The sequence below is a fragment of the Diabrotica virgifera genome, chromosome 3, assembly GCF_917563875.1.
Source record: "Diabrotica virgifera virgifera chromosome 3, PGI_DIABVI_V3a".
Lineage (NCBI taxonomy): Eukaryota > Metazoa > Arthropoda > Insecta > Coleoptera > Chrysomelidae > Diabrotica > Diabrotica virgifera.
In genome coordinates, this window is record NC_065445.1 from 124,634,855 (window position 1) to 124,660,450 (window position 25,596).

General features: G+C 31.8%; 1 protein-coding gene across 2 annotated transcripts in view; it reads left to right on the plus strand.

Moving 5' to 3' along the window:
- The window catches only part of LOC114336078 (uncharacterized), a 437,383-nt gene that overhangs the window by 1,228 nt on the left and 410,559 nt on the right, over positions 1-25,596 (plus strand). The window lies entirely within an intron of this gene.

Sequence of the window (25,596 nt, forward strand, 5' to 3'; positions counted from 1 at the left end):
CTAGATAGGTAAATGGCATTTATCTACTCTATGTCATATTATTATGTATAAGTTTTTAGTTTGTGAAAACTGTCATTATAGATAGCAGTGCGTGAAGGGTTTAAGTTTAAAGTGTGCGTGAAGTAACAATGTATTTTAAATGGGATTTACTTTTTCGCACTGTTTTTGACACACTTTCATATAATCAAATATCCTTAACTTGACATAATGAGCAATAAATTACAACAAAAATTTTGACAGTTTTGTGGTTTGAAAGAAATTAGAATTTTTAAATGTCGAAGTTCTAAAAATTGTAGGATAGAAATGAATTCCAGTGACGAAGAGATACAGTTTTTTATTTGTTTATCATAGATAAAATATTGTATGAAAATGTGCGTGAAGTACTTTTTGCGAACTTACGCGATGTATAGCACTCGCTCCGTTGTCGCTCGTCCTCTAAACATCGCATGCGTTCTTAAAAAGCATACTTCACGAACTGTTTCATAAATAACTATTTATACCAGGTGTAACAATCATACTGTGTTTTTTCCTTAAAGTTTGGAACACCCTGTAGAATATTCTAGCATATATACAATGTTGAAATTAAAACTCAATTGTAGCCTTAGGCTTTCGTAACTTTTTCTTTTTTGATTCATTTGCTTACATTACAAAAAATTCAACATCCCGTATCTCGGAAACGAAGCATTTGCGGACATATGTTTATAAAACAAACCGTCATTAATTTTTGATGCAGAATCACCCCTTAAAATTTATCGCACTTATTTAGACACACCATCTATTGATGAAGAACATGGCTAGTTGTTAAAGTACCTAACTAACTACCTAACTTATTTATTATCCAACATAAGCGAATGAGTCAAAAAAGAAAATGTTTAAGAAAGCCTAAGGCAACAATTAAGTTTTAATTTCAATATTTTATATATGCTAGAATATTCCACAGGGTGTTCCAAACTTTAAGGAAAAACACAGTATGATTGTTACACCCGGTATAAAATGACATTTACTTGTCTAGCAACAGTATTATTACACCGATATTCTTAAATAATAAGGCTACAACATACTAAAAAAAAATCACTTAAATCTAACAACTCGTTTAGGAAATACGAGACATCAAACATGTCCCATTTTAAGGTGTTCCTTTAAATTTGCCGGTGTGTGTATAACGTTATGGCAATGTATTTTTGGTTACTAATTTCTAAAATGGTCTTCTGGTGTTGTGATATTGTTGGCAGTTATTCTCGGAAATATAAACAAAAATAAAAAGAAATAAAAAGATTAAACATTTTTTTGGACATTTATTTATTTGGTTATTTGGAACAATAACCAGCATAAATAGGTATAGAAATCACCAAATTATTGTCATGCAATTTATTTATTGTATTACTTCTGCCATAGAGCAGCCTTCTGTCAATTATCAGTGGACCTTGTGATGCTGCCCATCTCGTACACTTTTTAATTTTTCGTTACTTATTTCTAATATCGACATAATAGTGTCTTTTTACTTGTTTGTTGTATTTGAAATTATTCAAGAAATATACGAAAAATATTTTTTAATCTTTGCAATAGGCTTGGATCCCGCGTACCAAAAAAACAGTTTATTAATAGCAAGCTGAAAATTTGTTAACAGCTTACTGTGTCTAGTCGGACAAAATTTGATGTATGGGAACACTGAAACAGGGGAAGTTTTGATTGTGGAACATGTCATCCTGACAAGTTTATGATTGTGAAAACTAGCAGGTTGTTTTTAAGTTTATTCAACTGAAAACTTCATATAATATATGAAGAGATGTTTTTCCGACAAAATGTTGGGCATTTTAATAAGTCCGACACGTAGAACATGCCAAATGACAGGAATTATGTTGGTGGTAAATATCAGTCTGATTTTTGCATGAGAGTTTAATGAATGGGTAACAAATCCATTGGAAGTTCTATCCGACAAAATACATGGGACGTTTTCGTAGTCTGCCATTCGAAACCTGTAACCTGTTCCACAATTAAAACTTCCCCTGTTCCAGTGTTCCCGTACATCAAAGGTTGTCCGGCTAGACACCGTTAAGCTAACGTTAAGCTTTCATAACAACTTTTCAACTTGCTATTAATAAACTTTTTTTGGTACGCGGGATCTAGGCCTATTAGCATTAATACATAAGTCACAAAATTTATAGCATTTATTATTATCCATATTATAATATGGTATCACAGTCACAGAGTATAATAATCATACCTTATTTTTGCTTTGTATGATGACCAAATGTAAACAAAAATTTTTCCATTTTCAAATTATTTTAGAGCTACAAAAATTTAAATTATTGGTATTTATGTATTAAATATCTGGTTTTACAAAAATAATTCTGGAAATAAATCACAAATATAATTTACTTTGCTGCTCTCTATTTTACTAATCACAACAAAAAATAAAAAATAAATAAATTAATGTCTCAGGGTACTTCCTGGTTTATATCTGAATTCTTCTGCATTGCATTTATATTTATAGAAACCAATTAGAAATAAAAAAACCCAAATATAAAAAAATATTGACATATGAAAAAATAGATGCAACATACACGACAGTAAACATCCCAGGTTTAGTCCCACTAAATGAAATAATGGTTTGTCAAATAAAAAAATTATTTATAATAATTACTTGATCAGATCAAAACTACCTACTGACAATAATGATTATTGATTATCCTATAAATAATAAACAAAAAACAAACTTCAATAAATTGTCCACAATAAAACTAGTAGTAGGTAATGGTTTCCTTGTTTACAAAAATATACTTTGGGTGAAAAGCAGAAGAGTAGAATGGAACGACCACATAAGCCGAACGACAACAAATAGAGTAGTAAGGACGGCGAGAGACGGTTCCCCAATAGGAAGACGATCAGTGGGAAGACCACGAAAAAGATGGAATGACAACTTACAGGAGGCACATTGAAAAATAGACAGAGTAATGTCTATATAAAAAGAAGAAGAAGAAGAAGAAGAAAAAAAAAAATACTTCTACACGAAATACTGACTTTCTAAACTGTAGTAATTTATTATGAATAGATTCTTCCAACATAACAAAAATTTGTCGATGAAAAGAATGAATTTTAGACACCCGGTGGACTCTTTCTAAAATTTGTTCGAAATACATACATCTGAACTAAATCCACAATCGATTATCTCCTGCAAAACAACTTTAGGACAAAAATATTTAGGCATCATATTATCTAGATACGGAAAGCTCGAAACAGAAGCGGAAAATCAAGTGAATAGAGTGCCGCAGGTTGCCTGAATGAAACAAGGTTGATTCTTGCAAAATGGACACAAGTCCGGTTTTATTTTTTTTCTGGTATACTAAGGGATGCTTATTATGAGACTAACTTTTTCTTAAAAAATTTCGCCCGGATCCCCCCTTTTCGCCCCTTTACAGGGAGTAATTTGTGGTTTTTGCGGAACGTAGCCCTTCCTGTACCTTTTGCAAAAAATTTCTTTTATAGAAATATGAAGAGATAATTTTCTACGATTTATTTCCCAACAGCATATGTCTATCACCCACCGTTTAGTGGGGGTGGGGCCCCAAAGTTGACAGGTTTTTAAAAAAGATGTTTAAGAAATAATTATTTTTCCCTAACTGCAATGGAAATTAAGAAGAATTCCTGCGGCAATTATTCACAAATAAGTGACTGATTTTTTGGTATAGGTTTCACTTAAGGCTAATTGCCCTTTTTTTAATTACAGGGTGTTACATTTTAAAAAACCCCTTTTTATACCATCTGAACCGTTTATGATAAAGTAAAACCACTTTCAGCGATTACCCATATACTGGTGCTATGTATTTACAAATTTGTATAATTCACCCCCATTTTTCCCCGGAACCACCCAAAAAAGAAGAATTAATAAAGAAAGTGATTTTCTTAGAATCCTTCACACACAATGCTCTTTATTAATATACTTCATATATCATTTTGTGCACGTTATTATTACCCATGCATGGACACCAAAAGCGATTTCCTAAAGCAAACCCCTATAGCCAAAAAAAAAATAAATAAAATGGGGGGTTGAAAAAAAATTTTTTTTTGCTTTTTTGTCCATATGGGCATATGCCTCATCAATAGTGTCTTTCAAAAATATATATGGTTATTGCAACATCCCTGCGGAAACCACCCCTATCCTTGAAAATATACTGCAGGAACTATCCCTATCCCTTGGCGAGCATGTTTTTACCATTTTCTCATTACCTATGCATTCTTTTTAAACAAAACTTATACAAGGTTAAAGACCACTATTTACTCTAAAAATTAGGTCCTATTAATTTTTTTCGTATAAGCAACCGTTACGGCACATGGGCGCCGTAAACCTCAGATATGCTTTGGCGGGCTCCAGTTTTTGTTTTTTTTTCGTAACATGTTCGTTTTATTAATAAAGTACTTATGTAAAATAAAACAACACAGTGTAATCTACAAATTATGACCTATGCACATTTTACATTCTTTGCGCCCCAAAGCCACAGTGGTGGCCCAAAATCAATTTTTGCATATTTTCGCCACCTACACGCATTTTATTGCATTAATGCTACCTTAATAGCACAATATTCACCCTTAAGTGGTCGCTAAGCAGGGGCGGATCCAGGGAGGGATGATGGGGGCGATCACCCCCCTCTTAAACCAAGTGATATTATATTTAAAGATTTTAAAATATTCATTTATTTTTATAGAAATACTTATATTATTATTTTTATAAGAATGGCGTACTTTTTATGCTTTAGAGACAGTAGCGGATCCAGCATCGTTAAGAGGGGGGTGCCAATTGGCTAAATTTCTATAAAAATAAATGAATATTTTTATAATCTTTAAATATATCACTTGGTTTGAGAGGTGGGGGTGATCGCCCCCATCACCACTCCCTGGATCCGCCACTGGTTAGCGACCACTTAAGGGTGAATATTGTGCTATTAAAGTAGCATTAATGCAATAAAATGCGTGAAGGTGGCGAAAATATGCAAAAATTGATTTTGAGCCCCACTGTGGCTTTGGGGCGCAAAGAATGTAAAATGTGCATAGGTCATAATTTGTAAGTATCACTGTGTTGTTTTATTTTACATGAGTACTTTATCAATGAAACTAACAGGTGACGAAAAAAAAAACAAAAACTGGAGCCCGCCAAAGCATATCTGAGATTTACGGCGCCACTGTGCCGTAATGGTTGCTTATACGAAAAAAATGAATAGGACGTAATTTTTAGAGTAAATAACCTTGTCTGTAACCTTGTATAAGTTTTGTTTAAAAAGAATGCATAGGTAATGAGAAAATCCTAAAAACATGCTCGCCAAGTGATAGGGGTAGTTTCTGCCGTATATTTTCAAGGATAGGATCTGCAGGGATGTTGCAATAACCATATATATTTTTGAAAAACACGATTGATGAAGCATATGCCCATCTGGATCAAAAAGCAAAAAAAATTTTTTTTCAACGCCCCATTTTATTTATTTTTTTTTGGCTATAGGGGTTTGCTTTAGGAAATCGCTTTTGGTGTCCATGCATGGGTAATAATAACGTGCACAAAATGATATATGAAGTATATTAATAAAGGGCATTGTGTGTGAAGGATTCCAAGGAAATCACTTTCTTTATTAATTCTTCTTTTTTTTTGAGTGGTTCCGGGGAAAAAATGGGGGTGCATTATACAAATTTGTAAATAGCACCAGTATATGGGTAATCGCTGAAAGTTTTTTTCTCTATCATAAACGGTTCAGATGGTATAAAAAGGGGGTTTTTTTAAATGTAACACCCTGTAATTAAAAAAAGAGCAATTACCCTTAAGTGAAACCTATACCAAAAAATCAGTCACTTATTTGTGAATAATTGCCGTAGGATTTATTTTTAATTTCCATTGCAGTTAGGGAAAAATAATTTGTTTTTAAAAGCATCTGTTTTAAAAACTTGTCAACTTTGGGGCCCCACCCCGACTAAACGGTGGGCGATAGACATATGCTGTTGAGAAGTAATAACATTGTAGAAATAATAGCATGTCGTAGAAAATATAGTCCTCTTCATATTTTTGCACAAATAATTTTTTTGCAAAAGGTACAGGAAGGGCTACGTTCCGCAAAAACCACAAATTACCCCCTTTAAAGGGGTGAAAAGAGGGGTTCCGGGGCGAAAGTTTTTAAGAAAAAGTTAGTCTCATAATTAGCACCCCTTGATATACCAGAAAAAAATAAAACCGGACTTGTGTCCATTTTGCAAGGTGCCAACCTCTGTTTCCTACACTAAAAAGAAATGAAAAGATGTTAGAAAACAGTCATCAGATATATTAGGTTATATGGGTAGTGATTCCGCTCAATTTTTTTACACCAATAAAATACACAATTAAATTGACATTTATGTAAATGTATTTTTCTGGTTTTTATTGTTATTTATTTTATCTCCTTTTTACTGGCCTTTTCTTGGTCGCAGTGTAATAAGAAGGTTGGTAACCTTTGTAATTTTATACACACAAAGTCATAAAAAACGATAAAACCAAAATTCGTACTATTTTTCTCTACGTCTTAACTGGGACATGCAATGATGCAACTTTTATACTTTATATATTTTCACAAGGTGTAATCTTCGCATTTTATGCGTTGTTTGCCTTGTTTTAGCCATTAAACAATATAGTAAAGTGTAAAGTTTAGATATCTTTATATTTAACAAATTTATGCATTATGCAAATATTCAACGTAAAAAGGATTTATTTTTTCTAATACATATAAGGCAGCATCTTCTTTGAATTAGATTATATAATAGTAGAGTGAGTGTTTTATGAGATTATTTAAATATTCATTACAGTCAAACCCGCTTATTAGAATACCTCTTAAAGGAATATCCCGGTTTAAGGAATAAAAATTTAAGGTCCCGAAACGTTTCTAATAGCAATCAGTGATCGGTTATTAGAATATCCCGGTTATAAGAATACTTTTGGTTGACAAGAAGGCTATTCCAATAAGCGGGTTCGACTGTATTTTTATCTATATTATTTTTAAAGTATAATTTCTACATTTCGGGTTATTTATAACTAATTTAATATTGTGTATTATTATAATTCGCTTCTTCTTCTTCTTCTTCTTCCTTCTTGTATGTAGGCTTTAAAGCCTGTTTCTTCATCAATATTAGCCTCCTAAATTGTTTAAGTTATCGCACCATCTTTTTCTTGGTCTGCCAATACTTCTTCGTCCATTTGGTGACTTATCTCGTGCTATTCCTACTATCCTATCCTCTGCCATTCTACTAATGTGTTAGTTCCACTCCTGTTTCCGTTTTGTCACCCATCCATTTATGTCTTCTACATTGCATGATCTTCTTATGTTTTCGCTTCTCTCCCTATCCAACAGACTTTTCCCTGATATTTGTCGGAGTATTTTCATCTTTTTTGTTTCTAGTAGTCGTCTAGTTTTAGATGTGTCAGGTCTTGTCTTCGCCGTGTATGTCAATATAGGTGTAATTACTGCTTTATAGATTCTTGCTTTTGTGTCTTGTATTAGGTGTTTGTTCTTCCAGATTGTGTCATTAAGAGATCCCGCCGCTTTACTTGCTTTTAAGCTTTGTTGTCGTACTTCCTCTTCAACATCTCCGTAACTGATTATATCTATTCCCAGATATCTAAACCTTGCTTTCTGCTTTATTATTTTCCATCAATTTCGATTTTACATCGTAGTGGATATTTAGATGTTGTCATACATTTCGTTTTTTCTGTTGATATTATCATATTGTATTTCTTGGCTGTTGTATTGAAGATGTGTGTTAGTCTTTGGAGATCGTCTTCTGTCTCGGCGATTAATGCGGCGTCGTTATAATCCGCTTCTTTTCTATTTGCACGAATAATCGTGATATATTTGAATATTTTTTTTAGTTACACAAATATACCCGCGATTTATTAGCGGGAGTCATTCACAGACAGTAAGATACTTACATATTATTACATAAAAATACTTAATCTGGTATATAGGCAAGGCAGGTGGAGATGATGAAATTGAACCAGAAATAGTAAAATACATGGGAGAAGAGGCAATAAACTGGCTATGGAAAATATATAAAGAGGCGTGACAAAAGCAAACAATCCCTAGAGACTGCTAGAACAACATCATCGTACCAATGTACAAAAAGGGAGAACATGTAAACTGCGGTAACTATGGAGCTATATCTCTGTCATAGGTATGCTTAAAATATATACGATCTTAATAAAGGAGGGACTAAGACAAGAAGTAGAAATGAAATTGGGAGAAAAACAAGCGGGATTTAGTCCAGGAAGACAAACAAATGACAACATAATGTTTATATACCATTAGAAACTTAATGGAAAGAAGCATAGACACGGAGGGAAAACTTGTATTAGCATTCATAGACCTAAGAGCAGCATTTGACACGATAGAAATACAAATTTAAGGGGAATGCTTGAGAAAAATAAATGTACCAAATACATTGATAAAGATTATAGAAAGTATTTGCAAAGAGGTAAAAGGAAGGGTAAAAATAACAGGGGAAAGATCAGAAGAATTTACTGGAAGAGAGTTATTAAACAAGGAGTTATTCTCAGCCCATTGCTATTCATAATCGTAATGAACGAATTAATAAGAAATACTAAACTAAGAACCAACCAATTACAGACTATAATATATAATACCATAGATTGCATGATTGCAACCGGTAACAATAGAGTCCTTAATGTTTGCGGACGACATAGTAATACTAATAGCAGATTCCGAAAACAAAATGCAGAAACTAATGGATATATGGGCATATATATATATGGATATATAGGGATATATGGCAAATAGAAGAAAAAAATGGAAATAAACGAGAAAAAGGAAGATAATGAAAATCAATGGCAAGAAAAAGATAAAATGCCAAAACTCAAAACTGGAAATAAAACAAAAATTTTACCTGGGAAGTATCATTACTAACGACAGAAAAATAGACTAGGAAATAACAAATAGAGCAAATAAATCAAACAAATTATACTATACGTTAGACACAATACTGGGAAAAACAGAACAGAGAGCTTAGAAACAGAGAAGAGGTTATTTACAATTCTGGAAAACATAAGAGCAAGATAAATGCAGTGGAGATGAGCCATTTAAGAAAGATAGTTGGAAAGACAAAATGGGATAGATTAAGCAACGATATTATTAGGAAAATGGCCAACCAAGAACCAATAATGAATAAACTAGCAAAGAGACAAATGAACTGGTAGAGGCATTTGATGAGGATGCAAGACAGAATTACAAGAAAAGTCTACGAAGCAATGAACATCGTAAAGAGAAAAAGAGGCAGACCAAAAAAAATGGATACAACAAGTAGTAGAGGCGGGAAAACTTAAAGAAAAATCACTCGAGGAATTGAAAAAAGGAAGGGGAGAAAGAAAGAAAGAAAAATTTGGTATATTTATATAGTTTAGTTATTTTGAGATATTTAATAGATATGTTAAATTTGAAGTTAGCACATTTTTAAATTGTAACTAAGGGCACACGCCCTTTCCTTCTGATGTACTGGGCACTTAATAATATTTCACTGAATTATTGAGTACCTACCTATTGCACTTGGTATACATCGGAGCAGCCTCCTTGTTAAAGATAAAATAATATGCTTCTGTCTTTGCCGCTTGAGTGATCAGCAATTAGGTTTCTTAGAAAAGGAACCTGATTTTTTAATGTCACATTTTGGTGCTTGAAATGGGTGCCTCGGGTTTGGCCCTTTTAACTATTTATTTGAGAACTTTATACATAGTCAGTTTCATTCGCAGAAGAGAGACTGCTTAGAAGTAATTTCTTCTTCAATCTTGTAATATTGTTTTTTAAAGTTTTATTTTGTGTTTCATAATATATTAAGTTTAAAATTTCTTTTATTTCTTCGCTTCATTTGAATAATTTTTAACAAGTTCAGTAGGTATGTTTTGATCGAATGAAGCGAATTTTCTAGAAAATCACATATTTCATGAAAAGAAAGTGCACAGAATTTTTATGACTAATTCTATACAAACTATGTTTGTCAGAAAGAAAATAAAGAATTTGAATTTTGAATTTGAATTTGAGAAAAGGCTTCTGTTTGCAATTTTTTTCTTAAATTTTATTAAGAATATTTTATTATCATCTTGAGTTTTAAGGATTTTTTTTTAAGTTTTTGAGTACTGGGAGGAGTTAGGTCATTTTCAAGAATTTCGGGAGAGGTAGAAATTTGTGTTTAATAACTTTAGGAGATTCAGTAATTTTATTATTGCTTAAATTACTGAAGAAATATTTTCGCATATTTTGGTCGTGAAAAAATCTGTGATTCTTTGTTTGTTTGTGAGAAGGTGTTTGGTACTTTTTAGCTGATATTAATTTGTGAATCCGTTTGGTCTTGGATTCCAGATACGTCCAATTAATTATGGATCTTTTTTTAAATTAATGCAAACATATGCAAAGCTGTAGTTATCTTTATGCAAACTATTTTGAGAAACAGTCAATCCATTTTTAGTAATGAATGTTATATTTTTACTTGTCTGCGCCAAAATTTAAATATAAGCCTGGTGATTCCTAATATCAAGCCTCGTGATTCCTAAAACAGGTCGATTTTTATTTTCAAATTATGATATTTTCGCATATAGGTCATACTAATGACGTCATCCATATGGGCGTGTTGACGTAATCGATGATTTTTTTAAATAGGAATAGGGGTCGTATGCTAGCTCATTTGAAAGTTTATTCAATTCTCTATTCAGTAATATAAACATTTACATAATTATTTATACAGTGTCCAAAAAAATTTTTAATTAAATTATTGGACAAAAAAAAAAGAAGACTGTATTATTTAATTCAAAATACGTTTTACTGTTGCCCGAAAACAGAAAAAAATGTTTATTTTACAAATAAACATTGCTTTTCGATTAAATTCAATGTTCAAGCAGCTCCCGTCAACCACCTGCTTCTTGAAAGTTGAACATTTAATTAAAGCGAAAAGCAATGTTTATTTGCGAAACAAACATTTTTTTCTGATTTCTGACAGCAATAAAATGTATTTTGAATTAAATAAATTACATACATTCTTCTTTTTTTGTCAAATAATAATTTAATTTAAATTTTTTTTTTGACGTTCTGTATAAAGAATTATGTAAATGGTTATATTACTCAATAGAGAATTAAACACCCTTTCAAATGAGCTACCACACGACCCCTATTCTCATTAAAAAAAATCATCGATTACGCCATCACTTCCAGATGGATGACGTTACTAGTATGACATATAAGGCATAGTATCATAATTTAAAAATAAAAATCGACCTGTTTTGGGAATTTTCCTTAAAGTCGCCGGTTTACGAAATATCGAATTTATTCCTTTCATTTGAACCATACTGTATAACTGCTCACTTCTTGAATTGATTTTTTCTATCTCTCATTCTTTTCAATTTTAGTTTTCCTTACAACAAAAGTGACGTTTATCATTACTCCGAGCTTAGTTTATCTAGTCTGGATTGCATGTGAAAATACAAATACAGTAACATTATACAGTCAGATTATTGATAGGTATATGTACTGGCTAATTTTAATAAAGCTGTGGGACTATACAGTGTGTTTGGAAAAGAATGGGCCATAGGTTAACCTTAGAGTTCCGAAATTAAAATAGGTCGATTTAAGCTAACATACCTTAGTACGAAACTTGATAATAACCGAAATTAAGGGTGTCCAAAGTGAAACTTTTATTTTATTTATTCTTGAATATTTCCTGACAGGCATAGGATAACAACACGAAATTTGGTAAGCGGAGGCTTTTAGGCATGACAAATCTAAATCCGCTACCAAAAATGATGTATTACTCAGAGGGCGCCACATACGTCTTTCAAAGCTCATTTAATACGTTAATTTTTTTTATCCCCAACTCTACATACTTTTTGAATCAACATTTTTATTCGCCTAATATTTTACTTAAAAAAGGTATACTACATTCATCTCGCTAAACTAAACTGTTTTCGAAATAAACGCATTTTAAATCTGCGATACAACATAACTTTTTGCATAACATCATTGTAGCTAGACCCGAAAAATAAACTTGAAACCATAATAACTGTGCCAGTTCTCATATTTATGTCATTGCATCACAATGAAGAAATTTGCGACACATTTTTGTAAATTTTTATGGTTTTAAATTATTTTTTGGGTGTAACTACAATGACATGCAAAAAATTTGTTTCCTCGCGGATTTAAAATGGGTTTATCTCGAAAACTGTTGAGTTTAGCGAGATGAATGTAGTATACCTTTTTTAAGTAAAAATATTAAGAGAATAAAAGTATTGATTCAAAAATATTGGGTAATAAAAGAAATGTAACCTATTAAATGAGCGCCGAAAGGCGTATGTGGCGCCCTCTGGGTAATACATCATTTTCGGTGGCGAATTTAGATTTATCGTCCCAAAAAACCCCCGCTTACCAAATTTCGTGTTATTATATCATGCCTGTTAGGAAATATTCAAGAATAAATAAAATAAAAGTTTACCTTTGACACCCTGTATTTCGGTTTTTATCAACTTTCGTAATAAGCAAAGTTAGCTTAAATCAACCTATTTTAACCTCAGGAATCTAAGGTTAAACTATGCCCATTCTTTACCAAACACCCTCTAAAGGCGTTGAAGCTATTAATCTCATTGATTGTCTCACTTCTTGTAGTTATTACTGTTTAACCATTTCCTATAAGACTTTGTGAGATTTAAAGTCACTAAGAGGAACATAAAGCGCTGAGTTGAACTGTTACAAATCATTTCTTGATACTTCCTTATGACCTGGTCATAGCTATTCTCTGGTTATTTCTTTACGATCTGGTAGTCGTAACAGGCACCTAAATATTAGTTACTTTTTATACAACCTCGTTTAACAAGAGCCACTTAGTATATAATCCAAGTAGTATGAACGCATTGGCTAGGAAAAATATTCTAATTTCATTTTTTTGCACAATCTTATTTGAAATAGTTCCCTTAAAACAGAAGTTCATGTTGCTAAGAGATAACGATGGTCACAAATTGTTTAAATTGTTTAAACAATTTTTTAACAAATTTTAAAATTTAGTTTTTGTTTGTCCGGTACAAGTTTTTAGGTTGCTTCGCTCATTATGAACAAAAATAACTTTTCTTATAAAGTGCATCGTTTTCGGGTTATATAGGGTGTCCCAAAAGTAGCGGAACGGTCGAATATTTCGCGAACTAAACATCGGATCAAAAAACTGAAAAATAAGTGTTTAATCATTTTCAAAAATCTATCCAATGACACCAAACACCAATCCCCACTACACCCCCTGTAAAAGTAGGCAACTTTTATTCAAGACTTTTTTTTTGAACTGTGGATAGATGGCGCTATAATTGGGAAAAACGATTTATCCTGATACCATAGGTAAATTATAGAAACGGTCTAATATCTCACGAAATACACTTTAAAATGAGAAACCAAAAAACAGATTTTTAATCTTTTTCGAAAACCTATCGAATAACACCAAACATGACCCTCCAACCCACCCCCTGGAGGTGGGGTGGGGGCTAACTTTAAAATCTAAATAGTAACCCCCACTTTTTATTACAGATTCGGATTCGCCATAAAAAATTAAGCAACATTTATTCGAAACATTTTTTAAAATTTTTGATAGATGGCGCTAATAAATCGTATTTTTCCAATTAAAGCGCCATCTATTAACAATTCTAAAAAATGTTTCAAATAAATGTTGCTTAATTTTTCGTGACGGATCCGAATCTGTAATAAAAAGGCTATTTAATATTTTAAAGTTACCCCTAACCCCACACCAGGGGTGGGTTGGAGGGTCACGTTTGGTGTTATTCGAAAGGTTTCGAAAAAGATTAAAAATCTTTTTTTTAGTTTCTCATTTGGAAGTGTATTTCGTGAGATATTAGACCGTTTCTATAATTTACCTATGGTATCAGGATAAATCGTTTTTCCCAATTATAGAGCCATCTATCCACAGTTCGAAAAAATGCCTTAAATAAAAGTTGCTTACTTTTACGTAACGAATTAAAATCTGCAAGAAAAACTGGGGGTTTCCGTTCAAGATTTTAAAGTTACCCCCCCCCCTCCACCTCCAGGGGGTGTAGTGGGGGTTGGTGTTTGGTGTCATTGGATAGATTTTTGAAAATGATTGAACACGTATTTTTCAGTTTTTCGATCCGATTTTTAGTTCGCGAAATATTCGACCATTCCACTACTTTTGGGACACCTTGTATAATCAATTTAAGGTTCAAAAAAGCGTGTAAATGCCCATTTTCAAAGATAGACCACTCAGTGAAATAAGATTATTTTTAAGCTTAGCGATGGTCAAATTAAACCTAAAACTCCATTTTACAAGATCCCGAAGAGTTTTTATCCATAACTTTATTGCAACCCATTATTTTTTAATTGTTAATTTACGTCACGCCGGGTTCCGCGACCGCTATACGAGGGTGGATTGAGATAAAACTAGCCTTTGTTAGAAAAAACAAGTTTTAGTTTTAGATAGAAAAAACAAGTCTTGGTGAAAGAGGACTTTTTTGCGTGCCAAACCGGGGCGTTTTCAACGCAATTCGGCATCGAATCGGTCCAATTTTTCCTCGTAGATTTCGTAATATTTTTAATTTTTTACTTTTTTTTTCATTTTTAGGTGATTTCTTGAGACTTAATTTTTCTATAATTGAAACTTTTTATGCTATAAATGTCATAATAAAATCTGACTTGATATTCAATTATTCTACCTGTAACGTACAGTGTAATGATTTTTTGCAAGAAAGACTATAACTTATCGCTTCCAAACACGCATAAACCTTATCTTTATGAGTTCGAAGTAGTAAATAATACTTTAATCCCCAGCCAGTACATCTGACAACATAAAGGTATATTATTTGCAGCATACTATTGACGAGATTATGCAAATTTGTTATAATTTTAGTCGTTCTTTTGATCGTTGTCGTCTTATATTTTTTGTAATATATGAGAAAATAAAATTTATTACTTCAGTAAAAATAATTTGTAACCGTTATAAAATATATTCATATATCTATATCTTCATGTTGCTATGTTATTTTGGACAAATTCAATACATAACCTATTATATTTTATAAAGGAATAGAAGTACAAGAATTAAAGTTAGTCAAAAATGAATAACCATTTTCAATCTCAATAGTCTCAGCATCCGTTATGGCTTGCAAATTGTAGAAGCCTCGGAGGTGTAACCAGAGAAGGTTCCCATTGTTTTCAGTCTGGTGGGATGTAGAATAGCATTATGTTGTTTTATATGCCATTGGATTGAAAACTAAGGGCCGGTTGTTCGAACGCTAATCAACAATGATCACTATCAAATATTTAATTACTGTCAAAACTGTCAATGTCAACTTTGGTTGGGTTGCTAAAAACATAATTGATTACAATTCTGAGACTATAATCAATTAATATAATAATAATTATTAACATAATTGATAATAAATCTCATAATTTTAATTAATTATGTTTTCAGCAACCCAAACAAAGTTGACATTGACAGTTTGGTGACAGTAATTAAATATTTGATAATGATAATTGTTGATTAGCGTTCGAACAACCGGCCCTTGTCTTTCAATTAAAATTAGATCAGAATTATCATCTGAACGTGGTAAATGTTGACTACACGATACATGACGGTCTGGCTAAATGGGCATAGCTCCCAAGGGCCAAAAAAATACATGACGATACTATTCACCACAGTTTATAGAAAGAAAGGTTTAGCAGTTTATTTTATTTTATTTTATTTTATTTTATTTTATTTTACTTTATTTTACTTTACTTTACTTTATTTTATTTTTATTTTATTTTATTTTGTTTTGTTTTGTTTTATGTTATTTTATTTTATTTCATTTCATTTTATTTTTTTTTGTTTTATTTAGAAACACACATGTGTTTACCTGCGTTGTTACAAGGTTCTCTCCATTTTTTGCGCGATCGACCGATACTCCTACCGATTGGTAATTTTTCTCTTACCATTTTGACCGCACGAGTCTCCCCCATTTTGATTGTTATGTGATTATTCTTCACAAATCATGTGGTTACAATAAGCGATCAACTGAGCTAAGTGATTAATAATTGGCTTGCATATTGCCAGGAGACGATTTTTGAACATTTGAAGCGATTTTTGAAATAATAATAAAATAAAGTCTTCTTTTAAAGTCTTCGAAAATATACGGGATGCCCATTTAATTTAAATAAGTTAAGAATATTTTCAGTGAAACCAGATGTACAGTTCAGTACATGATTCTTTACCCGTGCGTCATCATTTAAAGCATACGAAATAAGTCGGAAATATATTCCATGCAACAGCAAGTGACAGAAAGTGGGCACTGCTTCGATCACGGATTATATTATAAAATTTGATGTTATCAAATAAATAGAACTTAAAATTTTGGTGCAGAATTACAGCTCAATTTGAAGTAGCCTAATAAATCCTTTTAATATATTTTAATTTCATCATAGTGATATTAAATATTTGTTATAACATAAATATTTGAAAATAAAATATTTTATTTTTATTATTTATTTCACTTTTACGGAAACTTAAATAAAACCATTCCTTAACTGTGAATGAGGTTAACTGTGTATGTAAATTAATGGCAAAATAAAATACACTTACCATAAAATTTCAAAGTTTGGTATAAAATTAGATGTAAAAACAACGGTTTGTTTAATATAAATAACTTCTAAATGCAAAAACAGGACAGAAAAACATAAAAAATCCAACAAACTGACAGTGACAAGTAAACAAACCAGAAACATCACAAATTATACTTAAAATTTGAAAACGTCCCCAAACGTTTTTTTGTCCCTATCACTTTTCGATGTACTAGGTCTTTGTTTGTACTTGTCTTTAGTTTGATGCGTGGAAGACAATGGTGCTAGATAAAAAGTATATTAGTTTTTTCGCCAGGTATTAATGACGCACGGGTAAAGAACCCTGGACTCAACTGTAGAGTAGTAACAAAAAACATGACGTCAGATGCTACAATGTTTCATGAATAGTGTCTTTTTTGTTTCAAAAATATTTAGTTTGTTCCATACTTTATCCAAATCACAATATACAGTGTGGGCCAAAGAAAACAGTCCACCTCGATATTTGGCAGTATTTATTAGATTTTAGGGAAATGAAGAAACAGGTCGATTTTTGATCTAAGGCACATTTTTATGGTACACACATCTGTCATTTGTCAGCACCTCCCTTCCACTTCCCCCACCCCTTATTTTTAAATAGGGAATAGGGGTCCTGTGCTATTTCATTTGAAAGGTTATTCAATTCTCTATTCAGCAATATTAAGATTGACATAATTATTTATACAGGGTCTCCAAGAAAAAATATTTTGAATTAAATAAATTGACACAAAAAGAAGAATGTATGTAATTTATTTAACTCAAAATACATTCTACTGACAGAAAACAGAAAAAATTGTTTATTTCATAAATAAACATTGCTTTTTGCTTAAATTCAATTTCCAAACCCACTCGGGTCGAGTCCTTCCCTAACTCCTGTACACCAGCAACGGCATCATTCAACACTAGGTTCAGATTATGGGATGCACAATGAACATAGGAAGCTGCTTTTTCAATGTCAGTTATGCGCCTTTGTAAGCCTGAATATACACCACTCATAACGCTTGCCCCAGCATACCCCTTTGCTCTGCATTTGTGTACGGAAAGGTGCATTGATTGTATAAATTTTAAAATTTTATCTACAAAACCGCCTACACTCTGGTCCAAAATGCGAATAAATCCCAAAAAATTTTCAACATCTTCTGCTTTGGAAGGTAAATTATGTTCATCGCAAGTTAGTTTTACATAACGGAAAACAAAACTAAGCTGATCGTGTTTTGAAATATCTTGAGTGGTATCAAGAATTATTGAATAAAAACAATTTTTTTTAATTAAATTTACCAATTTGTTTTCAGTTTCTTGAGCCAGCTAATTTATAACTTCGTTTTGTATTTGAGGGCTCAAGTAATTTGTTTTTAAGTTATTATTTTTATCGATTAGTTTAGCTGAAACAGTATGATATTGAGCTAGGAAAAAACCACCGACAAAAAATTACCTTTTTGGAATTTACTTTCATCTAAACTACCAACATGTGCACGAAACGCTAAATTACACCCGGAAGGGTAAGAATTACGTCAATTATCCGCTTCATTACTTTCTTCCAAATTTCCTATTTTGATACTTATTAAGAAAATATGTTTTGGTTCCTAATTTAAAGAAAGTAGAAGTATTAAGCTTGAAGGCTTTAAGGGGCCCCTCCTAACGTCGGGTTTCCCCTCATTGTGGGTTCTGCGGGCCTGTCAGCTACGCTACTGAGGTTGACCAATTTGTCGTTCGAAGACATCTTCTAGATTCTAGAGCTAGGTTGAAAAGCTTTAGCGATATTACTCACGTCTTTTTTGGGGATGGGATTTGTATTTTCATCTAGTTATAGTTGCATTTTCATATAATATGTATTAGTTGTACTTGAATCTATTCTACAATTATATTAATAGCTTGTTTTATGGCCCACACCTCGATACTATCAAACTCCTTTTCATAGTCTACGAAGGCAAGAAATACGGGTAGTTGGTATTCATTTGCCTTCTCTATCAATGTTCTCATTGTCACCAGGTGGTCAGATGTACTATATCCTTTGCGGAAGCCAGTTTGTTCCACCAGTTCGTAATTGTCCATTTTGTAGGTCAACCGGTTGTTAATAATTCTCATAAATAGTTTGTATACCTGACTGAGCAACGATATAGGTCTATAATTCTGTAGGTCACATTTGTCCCCTTTTTGTGTAGTAACTTTTTGGAGGTTTTGGCCATAACCCACCACGCTGGCCAGACGGGTCGGTGGGTAGCAGGATATTAGGGAAGGAATTTGGGGGTTGGATAGGATAATACTGGGGTTAGGGCCTGGTTTCCTCTAAGTAGAAAATGGAGGAAAAACGAGGAGCTCACGTGGGCAGGGACGCTAAATCCCTGAAGTGAGTATCGTTTTACTAGTTTGCAGGCCATATTCTGGATATAAATTCTCGTATTTTTCAAAATTCTTTCAAAATTTTTGATGTGCAAAAAGTCTATTGGATGTGCAAAAAGGGATTAGCGTGATAAAATTCCGTGATAAATTACATTTAATTATTTATTATGCATAAAACAAATAGAAAATAATATTATATAATTTTCATCTAAAGTGCTGGAATTAGTGTATACATTTTTTATCACTATTATTACATTGGTAGATTATCAGAGCAACCAAATTATTGTATATGCATCGAAAATGATAATATGACGCAAGTAACCTGTATTTAATATATCTAATTTAAAATTATTGTGTGGCCAAAAGAAGGTCATAGATTGATTAAAAAATATTTGGAATTTATCAGCTGCTATCAATTATATGGTAGGAATAAAAGTAATAACGATGTATTTTTCAAATAAATCCGGCGCCTAATTGTATATTTTGAAACACAAACAATTAATAATTAACAGCAGCCAACACTTTAATTAACAACAACAAATGCAATTGCATTTAGAAGTCAAAAATATCCTTAAAGTTTATCTCCTAATCGAAAGAGAAAAGTCAAAGAAAATATGTATTTTTATTCACGGATTATGACATACATAATCAACAACTACTATTCTAATTGTTCAGCACTACAGCCCAAGTCGTGCCTTGTCCTCCTTCATTAAGCATCTCCCAAATTCTTGGTCTGCTGCTTTCTTTTCCATGAACATGTTTTTAGGATCAGATGCAAATGCGATACTTTATTTAAATGCAAATACGTATTAAAAATTGGTTAATAAAGTTTCTACTTCTTTGGTTGAAGTGACTGTCTAGATAAGATTGTTCTTAAAGGAAGAAAATTTATGTGCTTTTTTGCTACTTGTTTGCAATTTTTATGATCAAAAAGTTAAATAGTGATATTTTCATATAGAGTTTAGTTATCGCTTTAGGCTAGTGCTTCTCTAGCTACTGATTGACACTGGCAGGAGCAGTAAAATTAAAAATGGTGGCTCCATGAGAGCCACAGTTTACAGGGCGCACCGATAATCTATCATTTCAACAAAAATTGCTTTAATATTGGCATTGAGCTGTCGACGTAGTCTTAAAAAGTAACGTAAACGGTGGAATCACCTTGTTCTATTAGATAGAGAGACAAAGAGAAAATTTGTCCTTTTGCACTACAAACTAAAACAATACTCTGATAAGTTTTTTTTGGTATTACAGGATGTCAGTGTCTTCTTTCAATGTTTTAGCTATTTTTCCTTTAGCTTCAATCTCTAAGTGATCTCATCCATTTCCATAGAGTAATTTCCATACTCCGTTTCTTTAATCTTCTGATTTATAATCATTCAAACAGCCATTCTTTTGCACTTCTAATATTAATAGTTCCCATCCAACTCAAAAATGTTTCCACAACAAAAATCAGATTGAATGGCAATTGCACCTACGAGCAACACAATACTGCCTGTGGAACCAGGAACGAGCTGCAAATAATTGCTAAAAGTAGGTCTGGATCTATCCGTCTGCGATATGACCTTGACGACGTGCCTCCATCTCCGTCTGGAGCTACAATCTACCGCTCAATATTATCGCTGTTGTTTTTGTTTTTCACGCTTCACTTTACTGCTTCTGCTAGCGTCAATCTTACTTACCTAACTGCTAAAAGTAGGTCTGGATCTATCCGTCTGCGATATGACCTTGACGACGTGCCTCCATCCCCGTCTGGAGCTACAATCTACCGCTCAATATTATCGCTGTTGTTTTTGTTTTTCACGCTTTACTTTACTGCTCCTGCTAGCGTCAATCTTACCTACAGTTTATACGATGTCAGTTGGACAAGTATAAAAACAAAATTCGACACCGAGTGTCGGCATCTTTTGTAAAACATAGGCGGCGCAATAGAAATTAATGAGTAAACTTTTATTTTAAATTATGGTCTAAAATTTGTTAAACAGTAATAATATTGTTAATTATTCACATTTCTTTATGCAATTGACACCAAAGATGATTAAAAATACATAATACAAATGCAACTTACCATGCTTATTAATTTAAGAACTAAAGAAATGAGCCTACACAAATGAGCCTATGTTGCGAAAATACTGTCACGATCCATTACTTTTGTGTCAAATTATCTTTATTTGTATCATTGATTAGCTATCTATTTAGAGTACTGTAATCGCCAACCAATTTTACATCTATAAGTTATTTTTTAATATGCAAATACCCGTCAACGAATACATAATTGTCCAAGTTCAAAGCATAATAATCACCTAGGAACGTTGTTTTTTCTGTCACTTTCAACTGTAATGCATTAGGGAGAATTCGATAATCTATTACTCACTGAAAAAAGGGGTTTGGGATCAACATTAGATAGAATTTTTTACATAATCTCAGAGTCAGAGTGGTACTGAGTGGTACTCAGGTACATGCTAACGTGTACGCAAATAAAAAAGTTACGTACACGCGAAACGCAATCAAGTCAGTTACGTCACTATTTAGCGTGCACTGTTACTGGTTTTTTGCGTACACGCTAACTTGAGCCGCGTGTATGCTGTGGTAAGAATATACCGCGAGCATCAGTAAGTCATAGTGTTAGAATGTGTTTAATCGCGTTGTGTTTACACTTTAATATTGCTTAATAAAGAGATTTCTTATGTTTTATTTGTTTAGTGTTTGTTTTTAAATTAACTATGGAGTGTGGAAAATTATTTAGTTCTGTTAATGAGTTTAACAAAATTTTAAAACAGTATAAAAAAGATAAGACACTATAAATTAATATATATTTTCTTAGTCATAAGTGAAATAGTATTACCGTCCAAAATTAAAATAAAAGGAAGACCTAAAGCTTTCACAATAATAATTAACTTGTTCTGAAGCTATTTCCTTGTGACATTTTTGAAATCAACTATTCTAAATGGGAAATAAGCCACAATTTAACTAAAAAAATATTTTATTAACGTTTTGACGTCCAAATTGGACGTCGTTGTCAAAATACAAAATATTAATAAATTAAATAATAATGTCCTTCTTAGTAAAAAATTTCTTTTAATAATTTATTTAATCTGAGTAATATTTGTATTTTGACAACGACATCGGATAGGACGTCAAAACGTTAATAAAATCATTTTTTAGTTAAATTGTGGCTTATTTCCCATTTAGAATAGTTGATTATAATAATTAACTTGCGTATAAAAATTATTTTAACAATATGTTGTACATGTCATGTCAACTAAATAGATATTTATTTTGCGATTATAATAATTAACTTGCGTATAAAAATTATTTTAACAATATTTTGTACATGTCATGTCAACTAAATAGATATTTATTTTGCTAACCTGAAAATATACTTTTATATACAGGGTGTAACAAAAGTACAGGTCATAAATTAAACCACATATTCTGGGACTAAAAATAGTTTCAATGAACCTAACTTACCTTAGTACAAATATGCACACAAAAGAAGTTACAGCCCTTTAAAGTTACAAAATGAAAATCGATTTTTTTGAATATATCGGAAACTATTAGAGGTTTTTTGTTGAAAATGGACATGTAGCATTCTTATGGAAAGAACATTTTAAAGAAAAATTATAGTGGAATTTGTGCACCCCATAAATATTTTATGGGGTTTTGTTCCCTTAAACCCCCCCAAACTTTTGTGTCCGTTCCAAATAAATTATTATTGTGGTGCCATTAGTTAAATTCAATATTTCTATAACTTTTTTGCCTCTTAGTATTTTTTCGATAAGGCAGTTTTTATCGAGTTGCGGCTTCTTTTTTAATATGTTTACATAAAAATTTTATGAGGGTTTTGTTCCTTTAAACCCCCCAAATGTTTGTGTACGTTCCAATTAAACTATTACTGTGGTACCATCAGTTAAACACAGTGTTTTTAAAACTTTTTTGCCTCTTTGTATTTTTTTGATAAAGCATCTTTTATCGAGATGTGGCTTCTTTTTTAATACGGTTCAAAATATACTTAAAAATGTAAATCATAAATAAATTTTCATATTATTACCAAGTCTCCATAACCGTACTTTACCATATACAAATATGTGGTGGATTTGACAAACATTCAAATATCTCGATAAAAACTGACTTTTGAAAAAAGTACTAAGAGACAAAAAAGTTTTTAAAAACTTGTGTTTAAGTAATGGCTCTACAATAATGATTAAATTGGATTGTACACAAAAGTTTGGGGGGGTTTAAATGAACCAAACCTCCATAAAATTTTTATGGGGTGTCCAAATTTCATTATAATTTTTTCTTAAAATACTACTGCCATAAGAATACCACATGCCCATTTTCAATAAAAAATATCTAATAGTTTTTGATATATTGGAAAAAATCGATTTTCATTTTGTAACTTCAAAGGGCTGTAACTTTTTTTCCGTGCACATCTGTACTAAGTTAGGTTAAATCGAACTATTTTTGGTCCCAGCATATGCGATTAAATTTATGACCTGTATTTTTGTTACACCCTGTATGTATACATACATTGATTTATTACAATTATTAAGTTTGAAACATCTGAATAGTTCTGCTTCCCTTCCCTTTAATAACAAATATTTTTCTATCAAACAAACACTAAACATATCAAAATAGCGTGTAGGTACCAAATTATACAGTCACTGCGTACGCTAAATAATGACGTCACTGGCTTGATGAAGTTTAAGCGTGTACCTAACTTTTTTATTTGCGTACATATTAGCGTGTACCTAGACACAGCGGTTAAATATAACAACTGAAGGTTTAAATAGTATGAACAAAGCAAATCTAAAAGAATTTGCAGGGTTCAAAAGACCTCTTATATTATAGGAAACTAATAAAATTTGTTCAGCCCATACTAACTGAAGATGACCATTATAGTAAAAAAATTCTTATTGGTCACTGTGATGATTGCTATAACAAAATTCCATTAATTACGATATCCAATCTGCGCAATTTCGCGTCATCAAATCTTGTAAAATATATGGAACATCCTGTATAAACATATATTACAGTTATTAAAATTTAAAATTGATGATAAAAAGTATATAATACAAATGAAATTTAATGTGCTTATTAATTTAAGGACTAAAGAAATGAGACAACAATTTTATTATACAAATAAAATAAATAATTGTAAGGCTATGACGATGACGACGACACTGTTTATATTGAGTTTATATTGCTTGCCGCCTTTGAAACATGAGAAGGAATTTGGCCAGATAACGATACGATTTAAGTGTAAGCATTTCCGAACAATTTGACCAATTACACTTCAGTATTGCCCAATAAGATACGTTAGAAAGTAATAAGCCACACCCGTGTCCATGTGGACTACTACAAGGAATAATCAATTGCAAATATTTATGAATGGTTTATCTTTATTTCTATGCTCGCCGTAGAATTATTGACTGGACCCCAAAACGTCCTCTGGTTCAATTCACATCGTATCTACTGTACCTAAGGCTAGGGCTCCACGACTACAAAAGGACTACAAAAACAGAGTCAAGACACTGATATTCTTTTAGCTTGTTGTGGAAAATAACAAATTTTCCCTCGGTTTTTGTATGTAATAGAACAGGGTTAATCCACCATTTCCGTTACTTTTTTAGCCTACATCGACGGCTCAATGCCAATATTAAAGCAACTTTTTTTGAAATGATTGATTATCCGTACTATATTATCGGTATGAATTTATTTTATTTATTTACTTTTTCTGCTATATACAAATACACAAGAAGATACCAATGATCGTAGCCACGTCATACTAAAGCTCATGGAGGCCTTTCGCACACACAGCTACTAAAAAGAAACTAAACTAGTTGGTAACTAGAATTATCAACTGGTTATCAACTATGGCTCGCACACTGCGCTACTGAAAATTAATAAAACGAGTCACTTCTTGACTGTACTTTGTACTGAGTAGCTTTGTTAGGCGGAGTTTAAGTTTATATATTGTTGTTCTGAAGCTATTTTCTTGTAGAATTTTTGTAATTTACTAGTTTTTGATGGGAAATAAGCCACAATTTTACTAAAAAATGATTTTATTAACGTTCCGACGTCCAAATCGGATGCCGTTGTCAAAATACAAAAAATATTAATGAATTAAACAAAAAGGTTGTTGCTTAGTAAAAAATTCTTCTAATAATTTATTTACTTTGACTCATTTATATCCGCAATTCAGACATATATTATACATTTTAAAGTGGAAGCCTTTAAAATGATAATGTTGTTATTATTTAGTGTCACCATTGCATGTATTGTCCAGGGTAATAAGCTAGAAATAGACCATGTTCGGGACACTCAAAGATCCAGGTAGCTGACGACTTTTTTAGTTAATGTAGACCTATAGGAAGAAAACCTACCTGTTTCCTGCCTAGAGTTCACGTCCGTTTTTTAATTATTAACAATTTAGTGCAAAAATCGCGATTTTTTCTATTTTTTTCACCTCGTTCAAAAGCTAAAGAGTTTACATAAAACTACAAAATTTAATTTTTTAGAACATTAAAAAACCTTCAAAATGCCGATTTTTTCAAAATAAGTGAAAAACGTTATTTGTTAATAACTTTTACTAAACCTATTTTAGAACTTTAGTGTT